The sequence below is a fragment of the Apis laboriosa genome, unplaced genomic scaffold, assembly GCF_014066325.1.
Source record: "Apis laboriosa isolate Shangri-la unplaced genomic scaffold, ASM1406632v1 scaffold10_cov145, whole genome shotgun sequence".
In the NCBI taxonomy this organism is placed as follows: Eukaryota; Metazoa; Arthropoda; class Insecta; order Hymenoptera; family Apidae; genus Apis; species Apis laboriosa.
Genome location: NW_025220804.1, coordinates 642892 through 667891, shown reverse-complemented (window position 1 = coordinate 667891; position 25000 = coordinate 642892). Strand labels below are relative to the sequence as shown.

General features: G+C 34.1%; 1 protein-coding gene across 1 annotated transcript in view; it reads right to left on the bottom strand.

The window, feature by feature from the left end:
* Nucleotides 1-25000, bottom strand: part of LOC122710696 (E3 ubiquitin-protein ligase MIB1) — a 571840-nt gene that overhangs the window by 30096 nt on the left and 516744 nt on the right. The gene's annotated exons all lie outside the window — the stretch shown is intronic.

Sequence of the window (25000 nt, the reverse complement as noted above, 5' to 3'; positions counted from 1 at the left end):
ATTTAAAACGTTTGCATTTGATGTATACGTGCTTGGATACGTGTAAAGTTTTACCGTGTTTAAAAATTCTGTATTATTATTATTATTATTATTATTATTATTATTATTATTATTATTATTGTTATGAAGATAATAATAGAAGAAGTTTATTCGCAATCAAAGTTGTTTCGATTAATTTATTTTTACGCGAATATTCTATTAATAAGTTAAATTATTCGATCGAGCAATTGTATTATATAATCGCTTGCGCAAACTATTAATAACTCTCGCGTGTTTCAAATATCGTATTCCTATATTTATATGTTTACTTTGTACGAAAAGTTTTATTTACGGAGAGTGCTATTTTACGATTAATTGCATCAACGACTGTGTATCAATTTGTATTATACAATGATATATACGATATATGAAGAGTAATTAAAAGTCGCAATAAAAAGTCGACAATAAATAAAAATTATTATATCATATCATTATTAATTTGGATAAAAGAAAAAAAAGATAATTTTATTTCGTATTCATATGAAAGATCAATTTGTCGAAAAATTGCGAAACATTTCCTTCACTTATCGGTAACGAATTGAAACTTTCATCAAGTTATCATATACATATGTCGGTTGCAGTTCACTCGAGGCCCGTAACACGGCGCTGAACGATAGCCAACCAGAACGATACCGAAAGATAATCTCGCCTCTGGTAAAACTTGCCTTGCTTAAACTTCATTACTTAAAATTCCCTAAATTTTCAAAGAACAACATCCTCGTGTAATTCGTCCTTGTTAAAAACATAACCACACTTTTTTTCTTGATAAAAAGATCATCCCATAAAATTTTATTCCATTCTCAATTTTATTTAAACGAAACAAAGAGATCCCCTCCCAAAAGCGACTCTATGATATATATAGTTAAAAATTTCGAATTTATTAAAATGCTCAAATATAACCAATCCGTTTTACAATCTCAATTTCTATTTTGCATTTTATCCGTTATTCGAATTCCTCTCTTTTCCAATTTTCCAACGTGCAAAAGCAACCTCAATTAACATCCGTGTTTCCCTTTCCAGGGATCGAACCCCTCCAAGCCCTGCCAATAAAAGTTGGGTAAACGGTCGATTTACGGGAAGGGGGCTGAGACAGTATCGCAGGTATGAACGTTAACCCTAATAAATAACCGACGGTGTGGGGAGGGGGCGTGGATGTGATCCCAGCTATGCGTGGAAGCCCCGACTATTCAGTGGATGCGGCCACGGCCGGATTTGCATTGCCGTCATTGTCGCGATTTGAATCGGTCGCTCCTCGCTCTGTCGCCGCGGCTTGTTTCCATTGTGGCAAATAATTCTGCGGCGCGGCGCAGATTAACGATTCCCTTGAATGGCGGAATCGCGACTATCAAGGTGTCTACGCGATTCGGTTTATTCTATCTACTTCTAGCCACTTCGGCGAGCAGACGTCCGAGCTTTATTATGCTAATTTTTCTTATCGACGGAGGAGGGAAAGGGGGATGGAATCTCTTCGGCCCCGCTTCGAAGAGAGCAGAATAGTGCGAGTGTTTTTTCGAAAGAGAGAGAGGGAGAGAGAGAGAGGGAGAGAAGAATTAAAAATGCAAAATGAAGAGGAAAAAATGGTACGAATGTTAGGACAAAAGAAATAAAAGGCAGGAGAGGAAATGTACGTGAAAAATATAAAAAAAGAAAGGAAGAGGGAGAAAGGAAAGAATGAGAGATAAGAGGAAATAAGAAAGAAGAATTCCAGGCGTATGAGAAGAAAAGAGATGAAAATGTTAAGAATTAGAATTAAAGAAATAAAAGAGAGAGAAAATTCAACGAAATAAGGTTAAAAGAGAGAAAGAAGAATTAAACATGCAAAATGAAGAGGAAAAAATAATATCAATGTTAGAACAAATAAAAGACAGAAGACAAGATGAAAAATATAAAAAAAAGAAAGGAAGAGGCAGAAAAGGAAAAAATGCTAGAGCAAAAGAAATAAGAAAGAAGAATTCAACGTATGAAAAGAATGAAATGAAAATGTTAAGAATTAGAAATAAAGAAATAAGAGAGAGAAAGAGAGAGAAAATCCAATGAAATAAAGTTGAAAGAGAGAAAGAAGAATTAAACATGCAAAATGAAGAGGAAAAAATAATATCAATGTTAGAACAAATAAAAGACAGAAGACAAGATGTACGTGAAAAATATAAAAAAAAGAAAGGAAGAGGCAGAAAAGGAAAAAATGCTAGAGCAAAAGAAATAAGAAAGAAGAATTGAACGTATGAAAAGAATGAGATGAAAATGTTAAGAATTAGAAATAAAGAAATAAGAGAGAGAAAGAGAGAGAAAATCCAGTGAAATAAAGTTGAAAGAGAGAAAGAAGAATTAAACATGCAAAATGAAGAGGAAAAAATAATATCAATGTTAGAACAAATAAAAGACAGAAGACAAGATGTACGTGAAAAATATAAAAAAAAGAAAGGAAGAGGCAGAAAAGGAAAAAATGCTAGAGCAAAAGAAATAAGAAAGAAGAATTCAACGTATGAAAAGAATGAAATGAAAATGTTAAGAATTAGAAATAAAGAAATAAGAGAGAGAAAGAGAGAGAAAATCCAATGAAATAAAGTTGAAAGAGAGAAAGAAGAATTAAACATGCGAAATGAAGAGGAAAAAATGTTAGAACAAAAGAAATAAAAGACAGGAAACGAGATGTACGTGAAAAATATAAAAAAAAGAAAGGAAGAGGCAGAAAAGGAAAAAATGCTAGAGCAAAAGAAATAAGAAAGAAGAATTGAACGTATGAAAAGAATGAGATGAAAATGTTAAGAATTAGAAATAAAGAAATAAGAGAGAGAAAGAGAGAGAAAATCCAGTGAAATAAAGTTGAAAGAGAGAAAGAAGAATTAAACATGCAAAATGAAGAGGAAAAAATAATATCAATGTTAGAACAAATAAAAGACAGAAGACAAGATGTACGTGAAAAATATAAAAAAAAGAAAGGAAGAGGCAGAAAAGGAAAAAATGCTAGAGCAAAAGAAATAAGAAAGAAGAATTCAACGTATGAAAAGAATGAAATGAAAATGTTAAGAATTAGAAATAAAGAAATAAGAGAGAGAAAGAGAGAGAAAATCCAATGAAATAAAGTTGAAAGAGAGAAAGAAGAATTAAACATGCGAAATGAAGAGGAAAAAATGTTAGAACAAAAGAAATAAAAGACAGGAAACGAGATGTACGTGAAAAATATAAAAAAAAGAAAGGAAGAGGTAGAAAAGGAAAAAATGCTAGAGCAAAAGAAATAAGAAAGAAGAATTGAACGTATGAAAAAAGAATGAGATGAAAATGTTAAGAATTAGAATTAAAGAAATAAGAAAAAGAAAAATCCAACGAAATAAGGTTAAAAGAGAAAGGAAGAAAGAGAGAGATTCGTTTTCGAAAAATGGAAAAATATGGTGGAGCTATGCTAAATTTTAACGAGATAAGAAAGAATGAAGAACGTGAGAAGGAAAACGAAGGTGTCGAGATCTTTCTTTCGAAATTTGTATTTAAACTAATTAAAGCGTAAGTAAAAAAAAAAAAAAACGAAAACGAAACTTGAAAAATCTCAATTCATCGGAAGAAAGGGAAAGGGGGAGGGGGAAATTCGAAAATGGAAATGGAAATTTTCCAGCGGGTGGATAGGAAATTGCACAGCGAGTAATAACTCAATTATCGACCGATGACTTTAAACGGTTACCGTTTTATCGGTGCCACGCGCCCCGAATTCCGCCGGAATTGAATACGCGTGCCGTTCGATTCCGTGGACAATTCATTGGCGGGAAGGGTGCGCTCGGGCAGGTGAGCGCGACGCCATAACGAGTCGGGGCATTAAATTTATCCGTGCTGCACAAAATAGCACTCCTGATTAAACCCCCGAATAAATTACGCCGATATTCATTCCCCCTAAAAATAACATAATCAAGCGTCCGAAAATCACATTACATTTCGACATTAAATCTCTTTTATTCTTACGCGCAAAAAAAAACTTCCTTCTTCCTCCTCGATCCTCGATCTCGGAAATTTCCAAATTTTTCCAAATTTACATTTATATTTTACAATATAAATAACACATAATATTTTAATAATATAATTTAAATATATTTTTTACAACAAATATTTAATAATATAAATAACACATAATAATTTCCAAATTTATATTTATTTTATATAAATTTATATCTATACGGAAGGAAAAAAAAAAAATCGTTAAATATCCAAATATGTCCTTTTTTTTCCCCTATACAAAACTTTTCAAAACAATGGAGAAGAGATGAAAGGAAAGGGAAAGGAAGGATCGGAGAAAATAGAGGATAAATGAAAAGGCGAGGCGACGTGAAATGCGGTTGGAAGAAATTCGATCGTTTCGGATAGGCGCATTGGCGGTGGGCCTGAATCAGGTGGCGGAAGGTGGGGGAGGGGGGTGAATGCGGCGCCAATAGAAGGTGCAGGGGTTGAAATGACAGGCGGGCGCATCTATTGGCCACTCGGTAGGATCGTCACGTTCCGCACGACAATTTATGACGATTGGAATAGCGGCCAGTCGAACCTCCCGCAGTAGCGAGGATGGGGGGGAAGGGAGGGGGGACGAGACGAAGTTACGGACGAGAGACACCTTGCCAAACTGGTTCAATTAGCGCGAACACCGGACGAAAAAGGATCCGGTGACCGTCGTATCAGACTGGTAACGAACTTCCTGATAGGAATAATCCACCTGTACCGACCACTGCTCTCCCAACTCCTCGATTTTCCACCTCGATGGAACGAAAACCTCCCGCTTTTATCTCCATTCCTTCTGGAAACGGAATTTAACCGTGGCGAGGCAACGATCGAAGGAGAAGTAAGTAAGGAAAATCGTGATGATGATTGCTCGGTTGCACAGGGATTGAGGCCAATGATCGTTGTCGATCATTGAAGTTTGGACTTTGAAGCGAAACTTTGTAACATTGGTTTTGATTTTGAGGATTGATATTTTAATATTTTTGCGCGATTAGAGAATTGGATGGTCGAAATAAAATTCTTGTATAGTTTTGAACAGTTTCAAACTGGTTCGAAGCGAGTTGATTAGATTAGTTGCGTTGTAAAGGCATCATTTTTGGTTTCGAGGAGTAATATTAATATTTTTCAATTGAAATGGAGTGTAAAAAAAGGGCAATTTTAATATTTCGTGAATATTAGAAATTATGGGCTCTAAATAAAATTTTTGTATAACTTTGAGTAATTCCAAAAGTTGAGCATAATTTTCGTTACTTTTGATTTTGAGGAATATCATAAAGAATGGCAATTTTAATATTTCGTGTAATTAGAAATTGTGTAATAAATTATTTAAATAAAATTTTTCTATAACTTTGAGTAATTTCAAAAATTGTATAATTTTCGTTAGTTTTGATTTCGAAGAATATTAATATTTTTCAATTGCATTGGAGTATAAAAAAAGGGCAATTTTAATATTTCGTGAATATTAGAAATTATGGGCTCTAAATAAAATTTTTGTATAACTTTGAGTAATTCCAAAAGTTGAGCATAATTTTCGTTACTTTTGATTTTGAGGAATATCATAAAGAATGGCAATTTTAATATTTCGTGTAATTAGAAATTGTGTAATAAATTGTTTAAATAAAATTTTTCTTAAACTTTGAGTAATTTCAAAAATTGTATAATTTTCGTTAGTTTTGATTTTTTCGAAGAATATTAATATTTTTCAATTGAAATGGAGTATAAAAAAGAACAATTTTAATATTTCTTGCAATTAAAAATTATGTGTTCTAAATAAAATTTTTTTTTGAATATCTAACTTTGAGTAATTCCAAAAGTTAAGCACATTTTTCGTTACATTTGAATATTTCTCAATCGAGAAATGAAACGTAGACAATTTCAATATCTCGTGGAATTAAAAACCGTGTACTCAAAATAAAAATACTCCATTTCAATTGAAAAATATTAATATTCCTCGAAATCAAAACTAACGAAAATTATGCAACTTTTGGAATTACTCAAAGTTATAGAAAAATTTTATTTAGAATCCATAATTTCTAATATTCACGAAATATAAAAATACTTTGAATAATTTCAAAAGTTAACCATAATTTTCGTTATTCTTGATTTCGAGAAATATTAATATTTTTCAATCGAAGTGAAGCGTAGAGAATTTTAATATCTCGCAATTAGAAGTTGTGTGCTCTAAATAAAATTTTTCTTTGAATATCTAACTTTGAATAATTCCAAAAGTTAAGCATAATTTTCATTACTTTTGAATATTTTTCAATCGAAATGAAACGTAGAAAATGACAATTAAAAACCGTGTACTCAAAATAAAAATATACTTTGAATAATTTCAAAAGTTAACCATAATTTTCGTTACTTTTGATTTCGAGGAATATTAATATTTTTCAATCGAAATGAAGCGTAGAGAATGACAATTAAAAACCGTGTACTCAAAATAAAAATATACTTTGAATAATTTCAAAAATTAACCATAATTTTCATTATTTTTGATTTCGAGAAATATTAATATTTTTCAATCGAAGTGAAGCGTAGAAAATGATAATTAAAAACCGTGTACTCAAAATAAAAATATACTTTGAATAATTTCAAAAATTAACCATAATTTTCGTTACTTTTGATTTCGAGAAATATTAATATTTTTCAATCGAAGAGAATGACAATTAAAAACCGTGAACTTAAAATAAAAATATACTTTGAATATAATTTCAAAAGTTAATTATAATTTTCATTATTTTTGATTTCGAGAAATATTAATATTTTTCAATCGAAGAGAATGACAATTAAAAACCGTGTACTCAAAATAAAAATATACTTTGAATATAATTTCAAAAGTTAATCATAATTTATTTTTGATTTCGAGGAATATTAATATAATTCAATCGAAATGGAATATAAAAAAATATACTTCGAATAATTCCAAAACGACCAAAGTTGGATTAATTACACCGCGAGCAAAATAATTTTCTTATCAACGTAAATCTATATCCATTATCTGCATACACCAACGAGGAAGGGATCGAGGCCCGTAGATTCGTCAGATCCACGGGAGTCGGGGGAGGGAATAGATGCACGAGATGTCGGTATAGGTCGCGCCGGAGTAAATAAATCTTTATTATGTCAGTGCTCTCCGACCAATGTGCCGGTGTACATTGGCCGGTTTCTGGACGTGTGTGCATAACATTTGCAAATACGCCACTAACGTTGACGAGCACTCGTGGTACGCGCTATATTAACGCGACGGGGTGAAACGTTAATCCACGATGCGTTGATAGCTTGAATTTATTAGCCGGCAAATTCATTACACGCCGCATCCGCCGAATACGCTTTTCGAAGAATCATAACCCAACTTGTTATTTAATAATCCGTAATCCCCTTGGATCGAGACTATGACGTTTAATAATAATCATAACAATCGTTTATAAAACTATCTTATAATCCTATGTAATCATTTTTGCCCTCTGGACTCCAAAGGATAAAGATGCAACACGCAACAAAAATATCTACAAACTTTTCCACTTTTCTTATAAAGAATAATTTCGAAACTTCTTCTCGAAATGCTTCGTCTCCAATCCAAGAATTTCGGCAAAGCGAATTTTCAACAAACTCCCTGCCTTCATTCACGGATCCTGTCTTCTTCTTCTTCTTCTTCTTCTCGAGGGTGGAACGCGAGGTATTGGAGGATGGGACAAGGGGAGAGGGTGGCGTAGACTCGACACGGCCGGGGAATGGAACACACCATGGAGATTGTACTAATTAAGTCCCACCTCCCCCATTAATTGCCAACGTTCCTGGCCCTCGCTGTCAATGCTAGCTTCGTCGCTATGGCTGCGGACACTGGCCGTTCATCGTTGCGGCTGCGGCCACCGGCAGTGACGTAGTTAACAGAATTTCGATATCGACATGCTCCACTTACGTAACTACTCGCGCTCGCTCCTCGATCGGCCGAGTTTCCCTTCAACTTCGATATCCTCCCCCGCCCTATAACAAGGTTTATCGCCCGATAAGATGTTTGCAAACCAACAACCAAATTGTCGCCAACAATCATTTATCTATTCATATTCATATTTCCTAAATCCTGTTTATTTCGAGAATTTGGAAGAATTTGACGCGTTTTCCTTTTAAGAAATGGATTCTTCTTGAAAGAATTCTATGGAAAAAGGAAATTCTATTATTCAAGAAAAATTTTATATTTTCCGAAAGATGGAATATTTAAGGAAAGGAAATTCTATTATTTAAGAAAAATTTTATATTTTCCGAAAGATGGAATATTTAAGAAAAGGAAATTTATTTCGAGAATTTGGAAGAATTTGACGCGTTTTCCTTTTTAAGAAACGGTTTTCTTCGAAAAATCCTAGGAAAAATTCTACTATTCAAGAAAAATTTTATATTTTCCGAAAGATGGAATGTTTAAGGAAAGGAACTTTTGATTTTGAAGAATATTACAGGAATATTACAGAATATACACTTCCTAGGAAAAAGGAAATTCTATTATTCAAGAAAAATTTTATATTTTCCGAAAGATGGAATATTTAAGAAAAGGAAATTTATTTCGACAATTTGGAAGAATTTGACGCGTTTTCCTTTTAAGAAACGGTTTTCTTCGAAGAATCCTAGGAAAAAGGAAATTCTATTATTCAAGAAAAATTTTATATTTTCCGAAAGATGGAATATTTAAGGAAAGGAAATTCTATTATTCAAAAAAAATTTTATATTTTCCGAAAGACGGAATATTTAAGGAAAGGAAATTTATTTCGAGAATTTGGAAGAATTTGACGCGTTTTCCTTTTAAGAAACGGATTCTTCTTCGAAGAATCCTATGGAAAAAGGAAATTCTATTATTCAAGAAAAATTTTATATTTTCCGAAAGATGGAATGTTTAAGGAAAATCTTACCCTTGTGAACTCGAAGGGAGGTTTAATTAATCAGAAATATACATTGGCCGAAGAAAAATCTTTTTTTCTGTGGCGAACTTGTATTCCCCCGAAACCTATCTGGAGATAGTTCGAAGAAACACCGAAGAAGAAGAAGAAGAAGAAGAAGGCCCTTGCTATCCTGTTTTTAATTAACTCTGCATAGAATTCGAGGCTGGATCCTCGTCGAAGGATCGAGGCAGATATTGAATCCGCGGGATAACTTTTCACGGAGTTAGACCTCTGGCCTATCCTGGCACGTCGTTAAGGGAGACCCGCAGAGGGAGGAGGGGGAGGCACGATTTTATTGGAGCGCCGCCTCCTCCGCCAGGGAGAAAGAGGCGTGTGCACGTGTTTACATTGCCAAGTAACTCTTTCCTTATTATTTAAATATCTCCTTCTACTTGTCGATCATCCATTTTCGAAAAATCATTTTGGGGGAGTCACGAAGAGTGTATGCACCGCCATTTTGAATTTCGTCGTATCTTGAAAATCAAGAGGAACACTTCTTTCGATTTTTGAATCGTGTTTTACGTAATTATCTATATATTCGATAATTTCTCAAGAAAATGTTGTTCCTGAAAAAATAGTCAAGGACTGTGCCATTCTTTTCCTTGTTGTAAACAGTTCCAACAAATTGCACACTCAGCAAACCTAGCGCTCTCTCGTTATTAATTGTTAATTCCAACTCAACTTTTTTTTCCAATCCGCGAAAGAAATTGTCACCAAATCTTGATATTAATATCACATAAAAAAAGGGAATCCACGTAATCTTAATATCGAAAATATTAAAAATTATTCCTTCCAAATGGATAAACGTAAAATATTCCACGATATATTCGTAAATCTTGAATTCTATTTACATAATTTTCATACAAATATCGAAATTGAAAATATTATAAATCCTAATTGTCTTAATATCGAATCAATAACAATTCCTTTATACTTTACATCTAATTCGAAATTTGCCACTATATACACTTTCAAATTCGAAATCAATAAATAAATTCCAGCCGATCGATGAAACCAATTAACGAACGAAACTTGCTATTGTCATTATTATTTTTTCCTCGATCGTTGCACCAGATCGTGCAACCGAATCCATGCACGAAGCGAAGTTAGAAATTTGGAACGGTTGGAACGTGGTTCTCGGGGATAATCGTAGCTCCCCGCGGGGATCGAAGCAACGGCGTATATAGGTGTAATAGGTGGAGGCTCTTCCACCACTCGTTTGTCAAAGTCAACGGGGTAAAGCAAGGTGGACGACTCTAGATTGAGTCACGAACGACTCGAGTCGGCCACCTTCCGAAAGAAGTCGATCGCGTCCCTCACGTGCCGTTTTTATGATCGTCGAATCCTCTTTTTATGATCCCCCGTCTCACGAAGTTGGTACACAAGTTTTCTCAGTGGAACGACGAGAAATTATTCCGAGCGATTAATCGTTGGAATATCGAGCAATCTTTTTTTCATAAATAAATCCTGCGTTTTAGTTTCAGTTTTCAATTAAACTATTTAAATATACGGTAATAATACGAGTTAAGATAAAAACTTTGTATGCACTTTCGCGCGAATATCGATATAAATATTAATTAATATTAATTAGGAAAAGAAAGAGGCCAAAAATTTACCCTTCTCTCTAAATCTAGCCCCTCTCTCTTTCTGGAAAGAGAAAAGAAAGGAAGAAAGAAAGAAAGGGTCTTTGAATCACCTGTGTCGGAGGGAAACAAACATCGCGCTTATCCTCCAAAAAGGAAAGGAAGAAAAGTGGCAACGGGACCAACAATGGAAACAAAGAAACACGAAGCCAGGCCACGGAACTGGCAAATTGTACAGGGTGGCGGTGGTAACGGCTCATAAATAATACAGTGGTTTGCTTTCCGACCGTCTGAAAGCAACAATCTCTAAAATTTTCCCTCCCTCTCTCTCTCTCTCTCTCTCTCTCTCTCTTTCTCTCTCGTGGCTAGTTCCGCATGCAGCTTCGACCACTACACAGGATATAAACGTAACCTCTTTCGTCTCTCATCAACGACTCGCTTACGACGACAAAGTGTCTCGGCGGAGGAGGGTGAGGGAGAGAGGAGGAGACAGGTGGCCAACGACCAACTCGAAAGGAGTTTGAAAAGCTGACGTTTCGCTTACGTGCGGAAACTGAGAAACCAGGCGGCCGGATATATGGTTCCACCCGCGTCCGGATGAATTTGTCAGGCGAGGATCGTCGGGAGAGGCCTCGTCGAGAACGTTGGAAATGGACCTAACCTAACCTAACCTAACTTGGCTTCGAGAGATTATTATTATCGAATTTGCAGAGTTTTTTAATCTAACCTAACCTAACCAAGGTTTCGAAAGATTATCATTATCGAATTTGCAGAGTTTTTTAATCTAATCTAACCTAACCAAGGCTTTGAAAGATTATTATTATTGAATTTGCAGAGTTTTTTAAGCTAACCTAACGTAACCTAACGTAACCTAACCAAAGCTTCGAAAGATTATTATATTATTGAATTTGCAGTTTTTTAATCTAACTTAACCTAACCAAGGCTTCGAAAGATTGTCATTATCGAATTTGCAGAGTTTTTTAATCTAACCTAACCTAACCAAGGCTTCGAAAGATTATTATTATTGAATTTGTAGAGATTTTTAACCTAACCTAACCTAACCTAATCAAGGCTTCAAAAGATTATCATTATCGAATTTACAGAGTTTTTTAATATAACCTAACCTAACCAAGGCTTCGAAAGATTACCATTATCGAATTTGCAAAGTTTTTTAATCTAACATAACCTAACCTAATCAAGGCTTCGAAAGATTATCATTATCGAATTTGCAGAGTTTTTTAACCTAAGCTAACCTAACCTAATCAAGGCTTCGAAAGACTATCATTATCGAATTTGTAGAGTTTTTTAATCTAACCTAACCTAATCTAACCAAGGCTTTGAAAGATTATCATTATCGAATTTGCAGAGTTTTTTAACCTAACCTAACTAAAGTTTCGAAAGATTATTATATTATTATTATCGAATTTGCAGTTTTTTAACCTAACCAAAGCTTCGAAAGATTATCATTATCGGATTTGCAGAGTTTGTTAAATGAAGTAAGCCAAAATATTTATTATACGACGTACACAAATATAACAGGTGATCGATCTTAATTAATTTTTTCTTTGTCACTTGCAAATCTTTTTTTTCAAAAAATGGAAATAAACGTGACCAAGATTTCACGTGAAAGATCGTTATCCAACGGATTTACAAGAATCTTTAAACGAAATATGTTTTCGATCGATCTCGAACTTTTGCAAACCTTTTTTACGAATCGAATTTTCCTCTTCCTCGTAAATTACAATTCACAATTTCTTCTTCGAAAACTTACAACAGACGATTCCTTCCGATTTCTCTTATGCAACTAAACGAAATATTCTCCCCTCCCCCTCCTGCCCTTCAATTCTCAAGAATTGCACACCGGAATCGGACACCGCATCTGGCCTCGCCTTCGAATCGATTTTATCGGTTACAAAAGCGCGGTTGGGGGAGGAGAGAGAGAGAGAGAGAGAAACGGTAAGCAGCTCACGGAGGAGCGGCGCTTCGACACCGATTGAAAGTTGGTGCGTTCGTGCCGGAGGTGTTGAGTGCATTTCCCGGGGCATGACGTGAATGGCGGAAGCCGGGGAAGGCGAGGTTTTTAAAATAAGACAAAGGAGGAAGGCCATCCCCCTCCCCCTCTCACTCTCTTAGCTCTCCCGCGGCGCTCGTTTCGGAAGGGCGATCACGCGCCACGGGGCCCCGTCCAACTTTCCCGGCTAATCAGAAAAATCCACACTCCGCCGACCTTATTGAATTGTCCCTCACGACTAGAAATTGTCCTCCCTTTGTCCCTGATCACGGCCTATCCGCGCGAATACCAGGACGATTCTTTCCTTTTTCTTTCTTTTTTTTTCCTTTTTCCTTTTTTTCTCCTCCTCGCCAACCCCTTTTGACCCGCAGTGTTTCACCCTTCCTTCCTTCCTTCCTTCCTTTCTTCCCCCCGCCTTTTCTTTTTCCAGGCGGAACCGATCTGTTTGAAACGTTGAAGCGCCCGTGTTTGAAGGATTATTTATTTTTTCTGTTCCTTTTTTTTTTGTCTAGGGTCAAGAGATCGTAGGTATCGAGGGTTAGAGATAAGTATTTAGGGGTTAGTATTTATCGAAATGTTTGAAATATTATAATCTTTTTGAGAAATGAATGGTAAGTATTATGTGCTCGGATGACGAAGTATAATATGGCAATGGAAAGTAGAGGTTTGAAGTACATTCGCGAAGATATCGTTTTCTTTCGGCAAGGATCAAGAAATCCTAGTAGGTAGTGGTGATTAGAGATAATTGTAAGTATTTATCTTTATCTTGAATCTTTGAAATATTACAATCTTTCGAGAAATTAATGATAAGTATTATTTGCAGATGACAAAGTGTAATTTAGTAAAGGAATGTTTGAAATAAGTCCATGAAGATTATTTTTCATCAATATATAACGGTTCAAGAATTGCTTGGAGATTATTTATTTATTTTTTTGTGTTTTGTCAAGAGTCAAGAAATCTTTGAAATATTTCAATTTTTTCGAGAAATGAATGATAAATATTATTTGCAAATATTAATGACAAAGTGTAATTTAGTAGAGGAATGTTTGAAGTAAATTCACGAAGATTATTTTTCATATTTTCAATATATAACGGTTCAAGAATTGCTTGGAGATTATTTATTTATTTTTTCGTCAAGGATCAAAAAATCTTTGAAATATTTCAATTTTTTCGAGAAATGAATGATAAGTATTATTTGCAGATGACAAAGTGTAAGTTAGTAGAGGGATGTTTGAAGTAAATCCACGAAGATATTTATTTATTTATTTTTTCGTCAAGAATCGAGAAATCGTAAGTGAGAAGTAATTGTAAGTATTTATCGAATCTTTGAATTGCAATTTTCTAAAAAATGAATGTATTATTAATATAAATATTATTTTCAGATAACAAAGTGTAACTTAATAGAGGGATGTTAGAAATGAGTGCACGAAGATTATTTTTCATCAATTTGTAACAGTTTAAAAATTGCTTGGGAAGATCGGATTATTTATTATTTTTATTTTGCTTCGTTAAAGGTAAGAAATTGTACTAGTATAACCAACTAAGGATTTATCGAATCTTTCAAGAAATAAATGATAAGTATTATTTGTAACTTAATAAAGGGATCTTTGAAATAAGTCCATGAAGATTACTTTTCATCAATGTATAACGGTTCAAAAATTACTTAAGGATTATTTATTTATTTTTTCATTTTTTTTCATCAAGGATCAAGAAAAAAGATAGAGATAATTGTAAGTATTTGTCGAATCTTTCAATAACTATTATTATCTTTACTATCTTTAAAGTAAATCCACGAAGATTATTTTTCATCAAGTTGCAACGGTTCAAAAATTACTTAAGGATTATTTATTCATTTTTTCGTTTCGTTTTATCAAGAATCAAAAAATCTTTGAAATATTTCAATTCTTCTGAGAAATGAATAACTATTATTATCTTTACTATCTTTAAAGTAAGCTTACTATCTTTAAAATAAATCCACGAAGATTATTTTTCATCAAGTTGCAACGGTTCAAAAATTACTTAAGAATTATTTATTCATTTTTTCGTTTCGTTTTATCAAAAAATCTTTGAAATATTTCAATTTTTCTACCATCTTAATCTTAAATCTACGAAATTATTTCTCATCAAGAAAAAGAAACCTAGGAAATCGAACGAATTTCGAAACAAGTTTCCCACGCGTTCCTTATCCTCGAGCCCTCCAATTCCAATATGGCGGCGCTCGCGTGTAAAACAATGTTATTTAATTAAACGCTTGCCGCGCGATGAACGGCCGATGAGGCGAAGATGAAATATTCCCCCTTGCACATTATCCAAGCAGCCGCTGCTAATTCTCTCGAATTGTCTGTACTCTATATCATACGTGCTACCTTTGTCGGTTTATTACTTTCTCTCTCTCTCTCTTTATATATATATATATATACCGCCCGTGCCCCGCTGGAAAATTCGAATAAAATATATCAGACACCCACGGTCGGTTAATAAGGCAGGAAATTACAGGTTGGGTAGGAATTCTCGGCGAAATAGTCGACTGACAGTAAGCGCCCCCATTAAAACACATCGGTGTATAACACATTCCATGCCCTCCTCCCCTAAGGAATAATATATAGAATTAACGCCTCTTTTCGAACAGGACGATTAAATTTCTCGATTAGAGAAAGGGGACAGGCCATCGTTGTCGCTGTATTTTGTTCCCGAAAATTCGCTCGTTGGAAGAGGGGGGAGAAAAAGTAAATTCTAATCTCGAAAAATCAACGTGGTGATTTTCGATCTCGACGAAGCTTTGATTTTAATTTATTAAGTTATTATTAAGTTATTTATTTCTTTTCTTTTTGATATTAGATAGTGGAATATAGAATATATATATTTTTTAGATGGAGGTAAAATTGTAAGGATCAATTGTGAAGGCTGAATTTTCAGTATTTTGCCCTTATAATTTGAAATGTAATCGCGAAAGGAAATCGCGGTGTCTGGCAGCGGGGACCGCGCCACTAAATATACAAAACGGTGTCGTTGGTTAATAAGCTACGAAACTGGGCGCAGGAACGCTCTTCAGGTAACAGTAAATACGCGCCAAGTACTAAAATTTGCATTTAACTACTGCGGCCAATTTGAATACCTAATTTTAATACGTAACCGCATAAATTTATGATAATTACTCTTCTTAGCGTTATTTGAACATTGCCCATAAGAGGCGTGTATTTAACACGTGCTGCGCTCTGTAATTACACGGTTTCCACTTCCCTTCTTTTCTTTTAATCCGTATCCGTGTCGGTGCACTATCATTTTTCGCGATATATTTTTCAATTGGCGAAAAAATGAAAAAAAAAAAAAAATAAATAACTTCCGTTTTAATTGCTATTAATTAAAACCTCTCGGATTTATCGTCTCCATTTTACAACGTTCCCCCCACGTTCCTCAACTCGACGAACTATTGGATTTCGCTTTAAATCCGAAATATTCGATTTGAATCGTTCGATTTTTCACTCTTTTTATTTATTTATTTATTTATTTTTTTTTCGTTATCCTCCTCGCTCGTTCAAAAAATTCCCGATCAATTTTTCTTTCAATCATCGTTCCTTCCTTTCCACAAGATCACCGATAACGCAAGGATAAGAAGGATATAATAATAAAAAAGACGATACTTGGACAAGCTCGGCGATGAAAATCGAGCGACAAACAAATAATTCAATCCGGCCAAAATTCTCGATCAAACGCTCTCCAATATACACCGATCATCGAAAAATGGGGTACGGAAAAGGCATGGAGAACTCGTTGGCGTCGCGCCATCTTCGTACTCCATATTCCTTTTTATACCATCCTCGCATCGTTTCTCTTCTCTCTCTCTCTCTCTCTCTCTGATCCACGAAAATTTCTCGTCCCACAGTTTGTTAGCTTCGCGTGGATCGTTCTTCGTTTTGGCGATTTTCGAGGGCGGAAGTGGAGGATCGGAAAATCCGTGCCGCCTCGCACCTGTCGGCCCGATACGCGTCTTCTCTGATGCATATATGCATAAGCATTTATGCATAATCGCATCGTGACCCCACGACTCGAAATGGATCGTGTTACGTGATGGCCGTCCGCGAGAATTCTATTCCACCTTCGAGCCACTCCAACCGGAAACCGCTATTTGCCCGATCGATCCCGATGAGATCGACGACTTTGAAATGGACGCGGTGGAAATAGGGACCAGTTTTAGGAGATACGAACGTACGGATTAGGTGATGCTTTCTTCTTTTTTTGTAATTTTGTGGTTTTATAATTGGTTCAAGTATTTACAAAAATTTGGTTTTTTTAATATTTTGCAGGCGTCCGTATGTTTATTCATCATAGATTTTTAGAATTTATAAAATAGGTGGAGAATTTCGATGAAGATGTCACTTTGATTAACGTAAAAATTTTTTAATATCTTGTGTCCATATATTATAGAATTTATAAAATATAATATAATATAATATAATATATATTATATTATATTATAGAATTTATAAAATAAAATATAATATATATAATATAAAATAAATTCTTAGAATTTATAAAATATGTGAAGAATTTTGATGAAGATGTCACTTTGATTAGCGTAAAAATTTTTATTTTTTAGTATCTTGTGTCCATATATTTATAGATTATTAGAATTTATAAAATAGATGAAGAATTTCGATGAAGATGTAATTTTAATTGTTTTTTAATATTTCGTGTATATATTGTAAATTCTTAGAGTTTGTAAAATAGAAGAATTTCGATCGAAGATATCGTTCTGCAAGTTTATTAAATTTATTGTTAAATTTGTTTAGGAGAAAAATCTTGAAGATATCAGGAGAGAGATAAAATATTGTGAAATAAATTTTCTATCGAACGCTTTGTATTGGAAACATATGTCGCATAAGGAATAGGTACGAAAACATCGTCGAAACATTACACGATATAAACACACTTTAATTCGTGGAACTTCCGAGAAACAAACACGCTTTTGTTTTCCCCTTCCACCAAAACAGATCACACGTCCTTATTGCGTATTACCGTTCTACAGTCTCTATTCGACTTTCGAGTGGTTGTCACGTTTCCCGTATTGCGCGTTCAATTTTACAATAGCGCAAAAGTGTTTCGTTATTCGGCAAATATTTTTTAACAACGTGAAATGTATAAAATAACAATTGGAATTTCGTTGCATCGAGAAGAACTTCCTGATTTTCAGAGGTTAAGTCCAACGATTCAACGTGATCGAATACAAAAGTACGTGAATGAAGAGTAACATCCTTTTATAAATTTGTGTTCAATTTTACAATAGTGGAAAAGTGTTTCGTTATTCGATAAATATTTCGTGCCAACGTCGAAGCAATTATTTTTTAACAACGTGAAATGTATAAGATAACAATTGAATGGAATATCCTTGCATCGAGAAGTTTCTGATTTTCAGAGGTTAGGTTCAACGATTCAACGTGATCGAATACAAAAGTACGTGAATGAAGAGTAACATTCTTTTATAAATTTGTGTTCAATTTTACAATAGTGGAAAAGTGTTTCGTTATTCGATAAATATTTCGTGCCAATCGTCGAAGCAATTATTTTTTAACAACGTGAAATGTATATATAAAATGAAATATATAAGATAACAATTGGATGGAATATCCTTGCATCGAGAAGAACTTTCTGATTTTCAGAGGTTAGGTCCAACGATTCAACGTGATCGAATAAAAAATTATGCGAATGAAGAGTATCGTAATGTCTTTTTTTCAACCTTTTATAAATTTTCATTCGATTCAGTATTCAAAATTCCTCGATATTATTCGTGTCCATATTAGATTCTAAATTTTTCTTAAATCTCAATTGTTTAATTCGTGTATCAGTCCTTAATTACAAATATTCAAAGAGAATAATAAATAAATAAAATCCTGTTAGGACAAAATCAAAAAGAATATAAACAAAAGGATGGAAAACACGTTCCATTTATCGTTCGTGCAATCAAAAAAATTCGACAAAATTCCGAGTATCGAGTGCATCGCTATTTCGAATATCAATGAAACTATTTAACCGCGTGTGTCATTATACGAGATGGAATCGAGTGCACGATTTCGCAATAGCAGCAGATGTCGGCGGTTTCGGCCAATATCGACGTTTCTGATAGTCGATTATTGAAATACAGTTCGTCGCGCTTTACCCTAGAGAGTTTCCTAATAGGACGATTCTCCTCGACACTGCTTTCAGAAGTACTTTACCGAACACGTTATTTTCCGCTACACTCGACTTTAACGTTAGTTCCAATCGACTTTGAAGTTAATAGTTGTTTAACGTCAGTTGTTTGCCTATCGCTACATCCGAAAAAAAAAAAAACGAATCGAAAGAAAAGAATCGAACGAAATTATCTCCAATTTTTATTCGAATTCGAATTTATTTTTTCGCGTAAAAGATCGCGCGTGAACACGTTGCGAAGACTTTCGAATTTCTAGGTTAATCTAATCTCCCGTAAAAATAGATACGCAAGAGAGGAGACAAATCCGGAGGAAACAAAAGGGATAGGCGAAACGAAACTTTCTCAAAATAATTTTGGCGGAATCGTTTCGCGGCGTTAGGCGCCTCCCCTATTTTCGGCCGAATTTCATTACAGTGCGCGTTGTATCGCGAAATTTATGTTCGAGCTTAAATTAGAATATCAGATTATCAAATTCTGGAAAGTTGGTAATTCCACTATGCACGGGATCGGGCACGGGTGCCGCTTTTACGACAACGCAACCAGGCAACATTAATTAAACACAAATAAATGTAACTGGATTCCTGAATTTGCGGTGGGGTGAAAGCAAATCCGTTTTATCCGTTTAACGCTTGGAACGTTGTAAAATTATCTGGAAAAACGAAGTAGAAATTTGTCGAATTAGAAATTAAGAGGCCTTGGAGAGGGAGAGAGAGAAAGGGACAGATGCATTTGTCACAACTGCGAGAAACTTCGATCTTAAAAAAAAAAAAATTAATCCAAAAAAGACGTATTTTTATGGAATAATTAATAATTAAAAAGTTCAATTCGAAATTAATCGTAGAAAAATTAATGAAATTAATTCGCGAGAGTTCGTTTCTCACACGAGAAATTAAATTATCTTCCTTTGTTTCTTCTTGTTGTCATGCATTTCGTAGTTTTTCTCTTTCTTCGTTAAAACGTCGAATATCTATACTGATTTTTTCACGAAGGAGGTTATCATCGTAAAGGATCTTCTCGAGTCGGTCACAAGGCGTGAATTAAAGATTTAATCTGGCAGATTAGATTTTTTTTTCCTATCATTCCAGTCGCGAAGCCGCGACGAATAAAGAAAAAGAAGAAGGAGAAGAAGAAGAAGAAGAAGAAGAAAAAGGTTTTTGGCTGAAGATTCTCGAAAGGTAGGCAATATGTGTGTCACGTGCTTCGCTATCGTCTTCCATCCTTCCGCTCTGCGCATGCTCCTCCTTTTCCCCTAGTGTCCTCCTGCACAGAGCTGCCACCAACTGGATGGAAGCCGACAATTGTTAAGTCGAATAACTAATGGAATAACTAATACATTGTAAAAATTAAAATTTCGAAAATTTCAAAATTGTCCCAATCGAACAAATTCCAATGATTAAAAAATATACGTTAAAAAATATTACAAATAATCCCACACAAATTACCTATAACAATTCACCAAGATCAATTTATCGAAATTACAAAAATTTACATTTTCGTAAATCGCAAAGCCATTTATTATATTATTAATATAATAAATAAATAAAAAAAAAAAAAGAAACAATCCAAGATCGATACGAAATCAGAAGATTCGCATTTATCGTCGTAAGTTTCGATAAATCTCTCGGAAGAATAAAAAAAAAAAAATATTAGCAAAGCAAATTTTATCCACAATGGGCAAGAGATTTGAATTGGAATTGGATCAACAATCGAATATCGTACTAGCGTTTGTACGATACTAAATCATCGTATCGGTCGGATTTATTAATATATTGGTGTATTGGTTACAGGTACACGAGGGTATCGGTCCCATCGCTACCGCGAGTCACGTGCACCGCGTCAGGGCCGTAGGGTGGCGTTCTTGCGCAGGGGTGCAAGAAGTAAGGCTGTTTCGTGAGCTGCATACGGGAACCGATAAACACAGGGAGCAGAGGGAGGCCGGTGAAAATCGAGAGACCGAAATTTCCGCGAACAGCCACGGGCATTTTTACGTGGGCATCCATCCAAACTCGATCTATGGCGAGGGTTCTCGCGTCTGGCTTAGAAGAAGGGAGGGGGAGAAGACGAAATTTTCAATGGCCTTAACTAGTGGAACTCGAGGGAAATATTAATTTTAATTTGGTAGAGAAAGAAAACGAGTTTTGTCGAGTTTAGTGATGGGTTAGAGTTGCTCGCAATCTCTTATTTTGCAGTTTATTTGTATTCAATATATGTATGATGGAAAAATTTTATATTTCTTATTAATTATTTTATTATTAATAGTATATTATTTATTATTTATTAATTTGATGTAAATGAATGTACAAATGAATTTACATGAAATTAATGAAATTTTGCGAACAGTGTTACGTTAATTTGAATATCTGAAGCATAAAAATTCCGCGGTCTAATCTAATTACGTGAAGCGGAAGAAATATCATTTAAACGTCGTTCAAAATTTTGTTATATGGATCGGTTAAGGATTAAAAAATTGGAAAGGGATAAAAATATTTGAAATTGTCGATAGTTTACGTAGATTACGAATTTTAATAAGTTAATTCGTATTATAATTCGATATATATGATGGAAAAAAATTTTTTATATTATAATTCCATATAAATGAATTTACATTGAATTATGAAATTTTCCAAATGCTACATTAATTTACAATAATCACTAGATCATCGTCTCACAATCGAAAGAAACATCTCGTTCAAAATTCCACGAAAATAAATTCGAATCTCCAAATTTTTGAAACGTTGCAAAATAAGGAATCGATTAATTTAATATAATATCACGATATAAATGAATTTACATAGATAAAATTAATAAAATTTTCAAAATGCCCGCTGTAAATTAATTTAAAATAATCTGTTCATTAAATCATCGTCTCAAAATCGAAAGAAATATTCAAAATCCCACGAAAATAAATTCGAATCTCCAAATTTTTGAAATCGATTAATTTAATATAATATCACGATATAAATGAATCTACGTAGATAAAATTAATAAAATTTTCAAAATGCCCGTGGTTGTAAATTAATTTACAATAATCTGTTCATTAGATCGTCAAAATCGAAAGAAATATTCAAAATCCCACGAAAATAAATTCGAATCTCCAAATTTTTGAAATCGATTAATTTAATATAATATCACGATATAAATGAATCTACGTAGATAAAATTAATAAAATTTTCAAAATGCCCGTGGTTGTAAATTAATTTACAATAATCTGTTCATTAGATCGTCAAAATCGAAAGAAATATTCAAAATCCCACGAAAATAAATTCGAATCTCCAAATTTTTGAAATCGATTAATTTAATATAATATCACGATATAAATGAATCTACGTAGATAAAATTAATAAAATTTAATAAAATAAATTCGAATCTCTAAATTTTTGAAACGTTGCAAGATAAGGAATCGATTAATTTAATATAATATCACGATATAAATGAATCTACGTAGATAAAATTAATAAAATTTTCAAAATACCCGTTGTAAATTAATTTACAATAATCTGTTCATTAGATCGTCAAAATCGAAAGAAATATTCAAAATCCCACGAAAATAAATTCGAATCTCCAAATTTTTGAAATCGATTAATTTAATATAATATCACGATATAAATGAATCTACGTAGATAAAATTAATAAAATTTTCAAAATGCCCGTGGTTGTAAATTAATTTACAATAATCTGTTCATTAGATCGTCAAAATCGAAAGAAATATTCAAAATCCCACGAAAATAAATTCGAATCTCCAAATTTTTGAAATCGATTAATTTAATATAATATCACGATATAAATGAATCTACGTAGATAAAATTAATAAAATTTTCAAAATGCCCGTGGTTGTAAATTAATTTACAATAATCTGTTCATTAGATCGTCAAAATCGAAAGAAATATTCAAAATCCCACGAAAATAAATTCGAATCTCCAAATTTTTGAAATCGATTAATTTAATATAATATCACGATATAAATGAATCTACGTAGATAAAATTAATAAAATTTAATAAAATAAATTCGAATCTCTAAATTTTTGAAACGTTGCAAGATAAGGAATCGATTAATTTAATATAATATCACGATATAAATGAATCTACGTAGATAAAATTAATAAAATTTTCAAAATACCCTCTGTAAATTAATTTACAATAATCTGTTCATTAGATCGTCAAAATCGAAAGATATATTCAAAATTCTATGAAAATATATTCGAATCTTGCCTCCAAATTTTTGAAATGTCGAATTTCAGAGACAAGGGATTATTAAGGGGGACAAGGGAAGATTAAAATAGTACAACAATGCACTTTCGCGTATGAGAGGATCCACGATCGCGTCAATTTTCCCAAATTCGAATAATTCGAATGGTTTTCACGCTTTCACGATTTCGGTGTGCACGGATATATTATACATCATAGGAGTTTCGTAATTGCCCATCTGGGAACTTATTGCCGGCAATATCAGTTCTCGTACAGTTATTTGAATACGAGCCGCCATTTAACGAGTTCTACGAGGTGTTCGATTCGTATGCGAACCATCTTGGAGATTGTACAGGTTTGGAACCGTTGGTGCGTTTAATTAACTAAAGGAAAACCGAACGTTGGATACCACAAATGAAACAAATGAAACATCGGTAGAACGCGTGCTCGAAAGCGTTTGTTGTTCGGAGATATAGATAAGAAAATGGAAAGAAAGAAACCTCGATAAATTTGTAACAGAAGTATCTTGGTTGATCAAGTAGCTTACAATAAATGGAACCCAATCTCCTGCGAAAATTTCTCATGTTTTCGACTTTATCGTTGGTCGAACGAAATCGAAAGTGAATATTGGATAAAATTCTCAAAAATCCTCGTTTCTCACGAAGCTAACACGACCGTTTTATTCTCATCCCAATATAATTTTTCGAAACCTCGAAAAATAAATCTAAAAGAAATAGTAGTAAAATTATCAAATTCCAAACGAAACCACTTGTGTCACCTTACACACTCCTTACACACCTCCAAAGATCTCCACCACTGAAAAAAAAAAAGAAGAAGAAAGGGACGGTCCTCGAAGAAAAGTCTCTTCGAATAACAGAATTATCCACACAATTTTATAAATATATATACACGAAATCTAAAAAATGTAGTAGTAAAATTATCAAATTCCAAACGAAACCATTTATATCACTCCTTACACACCTCCTTCTCCAAAGATCTCCACCACTGAAAAAAAAAAAAAAAGAAGAAGAAAGGGACGGTCCTCGAAGAAAAGTCTCTTCAAATAACAGAATTATCCACACAATTTTATATATATATACACGAAAAATAATCGTCATGAAACTCGTAACGTTACAAAAGCTATATCCCCTTCCCCTGCTCCAAAGATCCAGAGAAAAGAAAAGAAAAGGAAAGGAAAGGAAAGGGATCAAGAAGATCGAAGATCCACGCGGCAAGGAAGGGAAAAAAAAGGAGAGAGAGAGAGAGAGAGAAAGAGAGAGAGAGAGAGGAATAAAAGAGGGGCGATGGCGAGGAGGAAGAAGGAGGGAGGAGATGCATCTTTTCCATGCCGTATTACCATAGCAATGGCGGCAAATCAAATTGAATAAAAATTTATGTATCAGAAAGGCAATAAAACGGAATAGATTTGGGGCACGAATGGGGCCGAATCCATCAGGATCCTTGGATCCCTCCCTCCTACCGATAAAGGTGGGATCGTTTGGGTCCACGCGTGCACGGATCCGGGGGGAGGGAAGATGTGTGTGTGTGTGTGTGTGTGTGTGTATTCCGCCCGATTCGAGCCGGGATTGTCGAATTGTTGCCGCGAAATTTATTCCACCTACACGTATACACGTAGGGGTGGGGGGCGTACACGTGGAAAGAGGGCGGTGGAAAGGGGGTGTAAGAGGGCCACCACCGTCCCCTTCCCCCCCCTCCTTTCTGCAGCGAAATCGGCTTTACGATATTACGTCGGCCGGGCCGGGGAAGGCCGGGACATCCGGTTTATGCGAGCCTTTCTCTATCTATCTCTGTCCTCGTCTCGCAAACTTTGCACTATACGCGGCTCTTGATTGCTTCTCTCTCTTTCTCTCTCTCTCTCTCTCTCTTTCGAGGCGAGCTTAGCGATTTCTTTCGAAAAAGTTCTTCTTTCTTTTTTTTTTTTTTGTCTCCTCTCTTTTTATCGTCGAATCATTGATATCCCCACGCCGGATATCATTGGATTTGAAAACGTTATAAAACGTTATAAAGAGGATGCAACGACGAGGATGGTGTGGTTTTTGTTCTTCTCTCTCTCTCTCTCTCTCTCTCTCTCTCT